Source organism: Apium graveolens, chromosome 7, assembly GCF_009905375.1.
Source record: "Apium graveolens cultivar Ventura chromosome 7, ASM990537v1, whole genome shotgun sequence".
NCBI classification, from domain to species: domain Eukaryota; kingdom Viridiplantae; phylum Streptophyta; class Magnoliopsida; order Apiales; family Apiaceae; genus Apium; species Apium graveolens.
Window position 1 is genome coordinate 114,959,749 of NC_133653.1, and position 10,513 is coordinate 114,970,261.

The 10,513-nt window shown below is 37.9% G+C and overlaps 1 non-coding gene across 1 annotated transcript; it reads left to right on the forward strand.

The window, feature by feature from the left end:
- The first annotated feature begins 5,952 nt into the window (after positions 1-5,952).
- LOC141675495 (small nucleolar RNA R71) lies at positions 5,953-6,059 on the forward strand. Its single transcript, XR_012556144.1, has one exon. It is a non-coding gene; the product is annotated as a small nucleolar RNA R71 (small nucleolar RNA).
- Positions 6,060-10,513: the final 4,454 nt, after the last annotated feature.

Consider the following 10,513-nt stretch of genomic DNA (forward strand, 5'->3'; position numbering starts at 1 on the left):
ATTTATCCACCATGTTTCTATTTGGCTTAGCTGCTCCAAAGTTCTTCTTGAACTTGAGCTTGGCAAATCTTCTGGAAAGAAATACTAGATGTTTATCAATGTCATCCATATCATCTTGGCTCAAAGAATCTTCATTTTCTGCTACCAGCCACTTGCCCTTGTTTTCACAGACCTTCGAAGTAGACTCAACAGCTTCTATCTTCATCTCCTTCTCTTTCTCTATCTCAGAAACCAGTGCAATGGACCCTCCTTTCTTCTTTCCTTTCTCCATCCTCTCATCTCACTCTATTTCAAGCTCATAAGTTTTTGAGATGCCATACAGTCTCTCCAAACTAAACTCCTTGTAATCTTGAGAGTTTCTCAATGAGACTGTCATTGGTTTCCGTTCCTTTGGAAGAGATCTAAGGAACTTAAAATTGGAGTCTTTTGTCTGATAGACTCTTTCATGCAACTTCAGAGCATTTAGTAGTTTTTTAAATCTACTAAAAATGTCAGTGAGAGACTCACTATCTTCACAATGAAAGTGCTCATATTACTGAATTAGCAGCTGCATCTTATTTTCCGTAACTTGTTCAGTGCCATCACAAATAATCTGAATTATATCCCAAACTTCCTTGGCAGTTTAGCAATTGATGATGTTGTCAAACATGTCACCATCAACTCCATTGAACAGAATATTCATGGCCTTCTTGTCTTTCCTGACTTGTTCAATATCAGGATCTGACCATTCATGACTTGACTTGGGAACTGATGGCTCATTTCTAGTTGCAGCTCTCATTGGTACATGAGGGCCTCTCTCTATAAAATCCACAGAGGCCTCATCTTGAGAAAGTAAATGAAAATGCATCTTTACCTTCCAGTGATGGTAATTATCTTTGTCCAGAAAAGGAATCTTGTCTCCAACATCCTTCTTATTCATCTTGTTGTTTGTTGTGATCTTTAAACTCTTTGTTCTTCAAGAGTTTTCTCTGATAACAATTGTTATTCCCTAACAATGCAACAAGAATTACAGAAGGGGGGTTGAATGGAATTCTTGAAACTTTTTCTGAATTATAACAAGTTAAAATGAATCAAAACACAAAGTGATAAAAACACAAGTCTTTAAAACTTTCTGGTGGATTTGAATGTATCCACCAGAGATATATATACATATATATATCGAGAGAACCCTGTGAAGCTTGAATAGCTCATAGGTGCTTACAAATATGAACAACTAAACTTACAGAGAAATGTTACAGGATACAGCTTACAATTGTTTCTCTGAGAAAATACTTGCTTAGTCTTGTTGTTGTTCTACTTGCTACTCTTGGTTTATATATCATCAAGATTACACAGTAATAAGACAAGATAATAAAACAAAACCTATCAATTCTAATACTATGCTGCTTCATTACTCTATTCCAGCATCTTTGAATATCTTCATAATAGCATGGAAATGGCAATACTTCTTTGTTCTCAAAAACCTAGTTGAATAGGCTGCCAGATTCCTTTTGCATACACTCGACGCATGTGACTATGTTGTCACTGTCAACGGATGTTTGAATTGATCATCCGTCGGGTACATGATTATCATCCGTCGAGTAGCTTTGTTGATCATCCGTCAGGTAGCTATTTGGCACTTGACTTCATTTCATTTATACAGAATTACAAGATATCTTATATTTACAATTAATAAAACCTATTCTGCATATCTAATTAAAGTCAACATGACTTATATGCTACTACATAATCTATACAAAGGTGTTTGTAGAAATGTGCTACATGACTCATTATTACATAAGCTACCCACTCGATGGATGTCAAATCATCATCCGTCGGGACTATATTGAGTCATCCGTCGGGACTATATTTGATCAACCGTCGAGTGCTATATTTCTCACTAAGTTGAATCTACTAAGGCGTTTTCATAATGAAATCATCAAGTTCATAACATATTCCCAACAGAGCTCACTCTTGATCAATTATGCATAAACACATACTTTTTTCTTTTTTTTTGCTTTTTTTTTCAACGATTTCTGAATGAGTGCGTTTCACTCCATCTCATTCAACCCTAGACAAATAATAAAAATATGAGCCGGCTACTAGCCATTTGAGGCCTAGCGTTATTCACAACAAACAATGAAATCCAAGTTTTTCTCCAGTTTAAAAATCCAGTGTTCTTTTTGTCATTATGAGAATACCACAAATTCTAAATATAACCAAGTGATTAAATCTCAACTAATAAACAAGTATGATCATGATCTAGTTTAAAAGCAAAACTATAAGACTTTGTGAATTTTTTTTTGTTTCTGGCATGCAAATCAATTCATTAAGACTTAAACATCCCTCTATTCGTCCTCACCACACTCAAATCAACATCAACTTATCAAATAACATAGTTCATCTGAAGGGATCATGCTAAATATGCATTCAAATACAACTATATGAAATCACATAAAAAAAAAAATAAATATGTCTTATATGAACATTCATGCAACACTACAAATGAAATACAACTATATGCAACATGGATCTATATGAACAATATGGACACACACAAACTAATCCTTACATTATCACCTCCAAACTTAAAATTTTCAATGTCCTCATTGAAGGTAATAATAAGGATTTTAGGCATACCTAGTCGTCAGAAAGAACACCGTCCTTGGGTGGAGGATCAGGTGGTCAATCAACCTCGACACCAGTGGCTTGGAAAATAGTGCCCAAAGCCTGTGTCAAATCTGTAGCAAAACAATGATGAATGTCATGCATGGCCTCCATACGCCTAGTCAATTGCCTGTACTACATATCACTAACACCGGCCCTATCAACTGCCTGTTGCGTATGAGAAGAACCCTCTGTAGGCACTAGAGGATCCGTTCGACTACCCTCTACATCATCAAAAATATATCCCAAGCCCTTATCATAGGGTGCACCTAGGAATGAATAACTCAGGTGATCTGGCAGTCGGTTAAGCTCAAGTATGGGAGCTTCTTCAATAGATGGTTCAAAACGCTCCTGAGAAATTTTTAGCTCTGCTAAATCAAGAGAATCGAATGGCATATCCAACCTCCTCTTCCACGGAGGTGCATTCAAAACCTGCATTTGCTCTGCTCCTTCTTCATCTTCAATAACTGATTCCCCTATTAAGGATATCTCTAAGGTATCTGACTTTGGCAATTGCTCAGGCTCTGAATTCATGACAGAGTCAACCCACTCTACTTTAAAGCACTCCTCTTTAGCTGTGGGTAACTATAATTCCTTGAACACATGAAAAGTGACCTTCTGATCTTGAACCTTCATCGTAAGCTCTCCTTTTTGCACATCGATCATAGTTGGGCCTATAGCCAAGAATGGTCTCCCCAAGATGATGGGAATCTTCTTATCCTCCTCAAAGTCAAGAATTACAAAGTCAGCAGGAAAGATAAGTTTCTCCATCTTGACCAACACATCCTCCACAATGCTTCGTGGATATGTGATAGAATGATCGGCCAACTGCAAGGACATATATATTGGCTTCGGATCAGGTAGACCAAGCTTCTTGAAGATAGAAAAGGGCATCAAATTGATGCTAGCTCCCAAATCACACAAGCATTTGTTGAAAGATAAGTTTCCGATGGTGCAAGGAATAGTGAAGCTTTCAGGATCTTTAAGTTTCTGAGGCCACCTCTGTTACAGCATAGCACTGCATTCCTCCATTAGAGCAACGGTCTCTAGGTCATCGAGCTTCAATTTTGGAGAGAGAATTCTTTTCATAAACCTCGCATAGCTAGGCATCTGTTCAAGAGCTTCAGCGAAAGGTATGTTGATATGAAGTTTCTTGAACACCTCCAGAAACTTAGTAAATTGGTTATCCAACTTCTGCTTCTACAGCCTCTTAGGAAAAGGAGGTGGAGGATAGACCTATTTCTCCCCTGTATTACCCTCAGAAGGAGTGTGTTCCACAGTTTTCTTCCTTGGTTCCACTTCTGCTTCCTTATGCACATCTTCTTCAGCCACAACTGTATTTTTTGAAACTTGAGATTTCTCAGGCTCTTCGTCTTACTGAATTTGGGGGCTTTCGACCTTTCCAGACCTCAAGGTGATGGCGTTCACCTGTTCTTCAGCTTCCCTCTTGTTTGGATTGGCTTCTGTATCACTAGGAAGCGTTCCTGGCGGTTGATTCAATAAGGCGTTAGTAATTTGCCCTATTTGGTTCTCCAGAGTCTTGATAGAAACAGCCTAGCTTTGGCATATAAGAGCCTGGTTTTTGCATATAAGCCTCAACTCCTCCAATTCATCTTTTTTATTCGAAGATTGACCTGAATCATGAGTTTGTTGTTGAAGTTGGAGTTGTTGTCTTGATGTAAATTGTTGCTGAAAACCAGGAGAATTAAATTGCTTATTTTCAAACTGCTGGAATGGCTGTTGCATCGCATTCTGATTGTTGCTCCAACTGACGTTAGGATGATCCCATTTGTTAGGATGATAAGTGGCAGGAACTGGCTGCTGCGATCTCTAAAAGTTGCTCACAAACTGAGTTGTCACTAGATAGAGCGCATTGCTCCGTCGCATGCGGACCTGCACACAACTCACAAATACTGACTATCTGATTAACATCGTAGTTAGCCAGAGAATCGATCTTCATAGACAACGCCTTTAGTTGAGCAGTGATAGCCATAGCTGTATCCACCTCAAGCAAATCACACAAGCATTTGTCAAAAGACAAGTTTCCGATGGTGCAAGGAATAGTGAAGCTTCCAGGATCTTTAAGCTTCGGAGGCAACCTCTATTGCAGCATTTCACTACATTCCTCCGTTAGAGCAACGATCTCTAGGTCATCGAGCTTCAATTTCCAAGAGAGAATACCTTTCATAAACCTCACATAGCTAGGCATCTGTTCAAGTGCTTCAGCGAAAGGTATGTTGATATGAAGTTTCTTGAACACCTCCAGAAACTTAGCAAATTCCTTATCCAACTTCTGCTTCTGTAGCTTCTTAGGAAAAGGAGGTGGAGGATAGACCTATTTCTCCCCTGTATTACCCTCAGGAGGAGTGTGTTCCACAGAATTTCTTCCTTGGTTCCACTTTTGCTTCCTTATGCACATCTTCTTCAGCCACAACTGTATTTTTTGAAACTTGAGATTTCTCAGGCTCTTCGTCTTGCTGAATTTGGGGACTTGCGACCTTTCCAAACCTCAAGGTGATGACGTTCACCTGTTCTTCAGCTTCCCTCTTTCCTGGATTGGCTTCTGTATCACTAGGAAGCGTTCCTGGCGGTTGATTCAATAAGGCGTTAGTAATTTGCCCTATTTGGTTCTCCAGAGTCTTGATAGAAATAGCCTGGCTTTGGCATATAAGAGCCTGGTTTTTGCACATAAGTCTCAACTCCTCCAATTCAGATTTTTCATTCGAAGATTGACCTGAATCATGAGTTTGTTGTTAAAGTTGGAGTTGTTGTCTTGGTGTAAATTGTTGCTGAAAACCAGGAGAATTAAATTGCTTGTTTCCAAACTGCTGGAATGGCTGCTGCATCGCATTTTGATTGTTGCTCCAACTGACGTTAGGATGATTCCAGTTGTCAGGATGATAAGTGGCAGGAACTGGCTGCTGCGATCTCTGAAAGTTGCTCATAAACTGAGTTTAGTCACTAGATATAGCGCATTGCTCCATCGCATGCAGACCTGCACACAGCTCACAAATACTGACTATCTGATTAACACCGTAGTTAGCCAGAGAATCGATCATCATTGACAACGCCTTTAGTTGAGCAGTGATAGCCGTAGCTGTATCCACCTCAAGAACTCCTGCTACCTGGCCCTGTGGCAATCTCTGGGTTGGATACTGATATTCATTAGTAGCCATCAGTTCAATTAGCTCATAAGCTTCCTCATAGCTCTTTGCCCATAATGCTCCACCTAATGCTGCATCGAGTATTGGTCTTGACTGTGCTCCCAAACCATTGTAAAAATAATTGATGATCATCCAATCAAGCATTCCATGATGAGGACACTTCCTAAGCATCTCCTTATAGCGCTCCCAAGCTTCACATAGAGTTTCTCCCGATTGCTGCACAAATTGAGTAAGAGCATTCCTGAGTGCAGCTGTCTTCTCCATAGGGAATACATTAGTAAGATATTTCTGAGCAAGATCCTCCAAAGTAGTGATAGAACTTGCTGGTAGAGAGTGTAACCAACACTTGGCTTTATCCCTTAGAGATAAAGGGAAAAGTCTCATCTTCACAGCATCTTCAGAAACATTGTTGAACTTGAAGGTGTCATAGATATCGATGAAATCCCTAATATGCATATTAGGATCTTCCTTTGGAGAACCCCCAAATTGGATTGAATTATGTACCATTTGAACTATGCCAGGTTTGATCTCAAAGGTATTAGCTGCGATCGCTGGCCTGATAATACTAGATTAACTGTCATTGATCTTGGGTTGAGAAAAATATATCAAGGCTTTCGTTCGTGGTGCTGGATCTCCCATTATAATGAGTACCTGAAACACAAGTAAACCGTGAAAGTAAAAGAGTCCGAGTCAGTGAACTTTAACGACCACTGATGACAAGCACATAAACTAAAAATTAACATCGAGTCCCCGGCAACGGCGCCAAAAACCTGTTAGGATGAAAACATGCGCTAAAATTCATGCTAGTATACGCGTTCGCAAGTAGTATAAGATATAAATCAGATTCGTTCCCACAGAGACTCTTTTAGTTAAATTAAGATTATACACCTATGCAGCAATGGTATGGCTATCACTCAATGCTAAGACAATAACAAGTTGAGATTATTTATAACTAAGAATTAAATTAACAATTATAACTAAGAGAACAAGAATGGTTGAATTAATATATATAACAAACATGGGATCCTAACTTCATTAAATACTTTATTCAATAGCCTTTTTGTTCTTAACCTTAGCATGTAATGGTGATGACACTAATCAGATAACACGAAACTAGTAAACGCCAACTTTTGTTGTACGAATACCCTACTATCAAGCATCCACAAAAGAGATAGAAGTTGAATAGACACTAATTATTCTTAGTCCTTATACGTCTATAAGAATTGAAAACATAACCGTTTAATGCGCAAGTTATCTATCGTGATTACATAGGGCAAGTAAGATGGTAAAAATTACCTACCAATCATGCATAATAATAACACATAAACCTATGCTAGCATGGAAAGTTCTAAACCTCCATATTCACTGTCGCTTCAATAAAGATTAACACACTATCTTATATGTTAGCTACACACATAAGACGAATAAGCACAACCAATACTAGGTTATCATACAATCACCATACACTAAGGTATTTGTCACACCCCCAACTAAACAAAACATGATATATAACTATTACAGTATTTAAAAGAAAGTAAATACATATGAATCCAAGATCTTACAGTTTAGGGTTTGGAACAGCCCAACACTACTAACTATTACAACTGATTTTAATATCGAGTCCTCACACAAAACTATCTCATATTCTACCTGAGCTCGGACATACGCATCGGTGTCACAAGTCTTACGTGCTGTCTGCTTGAATCTAACCATAGCTGCTAGCTGTAATATCAGGGTTAAAGCAAGGAGTGAGCCAAATGCTCAATAAGTGCTAAATAGTACGATACGAAACATAAATTGAGATATATATTAAAGAATGACAATGCGAAGATATAACTAATAATAACAAGAGATGAAAGGACTCGCTGGGTTCTAAAATATTAATGGGATCCCTAGGCTACTTTTAAGCCTACAATATAAGTGTGGAAAGGACTCGCGTCTCAGTCCAGATCCACTATTCAAAGAAAACATTTATCCCCCTTTGGGACTGAAAATCCATATTTTAATCATTTCAAAAACTGATGCCGATTTATAATAAAATCTCTTAACTAGTAAACATTTTTATCAAGGGATTATAGATCAACTTTGAAACACTGGAAATATGTCACCAAATTTCAGGGCCATGATCCATTAGACTTTACTATATTAGGGTAATTGAGAGGTTTCCATATACAAGAACTTTGACAAGGAGATTTAGCAAGGCTATTGGATAATATGAAAGAGTAATGCTAAACTAGGCTTAAAGCAATGGTTTTCGACAAGGTACAAGTACTAGAACATCAAGAAGATAAGCTTCATGAATACTAGGGATGTTCAGGTATGAAGAAAATGATCTTTAGCTCAAGGTATATCAGGATTGTTCAACTTTAGGGTAAGAAAAAGGGTTATCAATCAATTAAGAACAACTTTAAAGAATATCTGGCTTTTAGGTATCAAGGTAAAGTTTCCATTGGGGTTCAAGCATCAGGGTGAGATGTCAATATTTTAGGAATCAATAGCATGATAATCAAGAGGATCAATCAAGTATTATATCAAATCTTTATTTTATCATGGCATTCCAGTTACTTTGATATTCTAGCATGATACGACTTTTGATCTACTTGCAATATGTACTTGAGGGTTCATGGCATTTCTATATAATACGAAGATAGATATAAGAATCGCTTGGTTCAAGTATATCAAGATAACTCAGGATACTCGCATCAATATATATGAACTAATTATCTCACATTTGCAGTGTAAACGAAAAACAGGTTGAATCACTTGCCTTGAGAAAGGCTGGTCTGGTCTGGCTGGTAGGAGCAACTGGAAGCTTTACTCGACCTTTATGGAAAGTTTACCCTCGTCTCGATATTCTACATAAATAATAATAACCTCATTATAATATATTCTCACCAACTCAACCTATTTACAACCCGAAATTAAGTACAAATGGCACTTAGGCCTATATTCACGCAATTTCTAATCACCTTATAAATACAATAGTACACATAGCCACATATACTCACATATCATATATTAATATCAAATAATATCACACACACCATAATGCAACACTAGGCTTGGATGATCTCGATCCCCAACTAAGTCACTTGATCGCTAAACTAGACAAAGTCTCCAAATTTTGGCCTCCTAACTCGATGTGCCTTTACTAAACTATCAAAAACCTATTGACCCTCACTTGGGCCTTTTACTCTACAGGCTTTATACTATCTTGCAACCATAGTGGTCAACCTAGGTCTCACTCATAAGTGCTCTAAAACTATGTGATAAGTGAAAGTGCATTAGACACTCTTAAACAACAATTTAACCTCCAAAACTTCTACACTAGACTCTTCTGACCATAAGGCATCTCCCAAACTCGATGTGGCTCAAGGGCCTAGCTTGGGCCTCCTTGGGCCTAAGCTTAAAGTCCGTGGTTCCCCTGTTTTTCTGGGCAGAAAACGCCCTTACTTGAACTAACTTGTGACACATGGTTCTAACTCAAATCCTATGAATTATAGTTGGAAAAACTCCTCTGACACTCCCTCTAACTAAGGCCCAACAGGTCCTGATGAGGGCCTACACATGACATGGTCAAAACTTCCTATTTCTAAGTTGCAACAAAACTGTCCCCCTGCTGGACAGATTTTGTGATTCCACTCGTGCACCTAACACCTTTTATATACTCCTAGTTCTAGCTTCTGGTGGCTTGGGCCTCACAGTGCACAACAAATGCTCATTCAAAACTTCCCCATAAACTAGTGCATCAAATCTGGAAAAATGCAAACACTAACTAATCCCTTTCCACCTTAACTCCCGCTTAAAAACCAAGCATCCAACCCTTACCAAAGCAAAACTAGTGCATTAATGTCCTAAAATAGTGCCTCAACAGCAGGGGAGATCATCCATGCCCAGTAACAACAACATGCAACAAAAAATATAACATGCAACTCATGGAAACACTTAACAAGATTTCGGCTAAAGCATAAAGTTTAAATGCTTGCAAATTCGACTTGTACCTATTACTCATCCTTAATATTCATGAAATATATCTTCTCTTAACTATTAATAAGAAATTTATCATGGAAACAATCTATTTTAAGCATACATATTTCAAATTTATAGATTTTTAGACATAACAACATGATTTCGAAAAGAGTAGCATGCAAAACATGGTTGATCATCATTTTAATATCTTAAAACAAGCATGCATGGATAAACATGTATATATAATTAAATTTCAGTAGCATGCAAAGGATTTTAAAGCATGGTTTCTCCATAAAACACTTAGTTAACACATATATAAAATGTATCTCATAGAGAGGTCTTGAATACATAAGAATCAAGAGTTTCTCTTTGGAGATCACACAAGAACTACACATGCAACCATGAAACTTCATCTCCCAAGTCACAAAACTCTTGGGAAGTATATAAAATGAATGTAGGTAGAAGATTTACACTAGGGAAGATGAGAAATGGAATGAAAAATGGAAGGGAGTGGGGGATGGGGGGCTTCGGCCGAGAGCAACAAGGAAGGGAGGGGAGGAGAGAAAAAATGAGGTGTGTTGGAGTGTGGAGTGAGTGAAAAATGACTTCTCCCACTTGGTTTTTGGTTTTATGCTTTTGGGTTGACAAAATAATGAGTGGAAGTGAGAATGTACAAAAATGACCTCTAGATAAAGTTAGGTCATTTTGCATGCATGGTTAGTGTGGTAATTTGG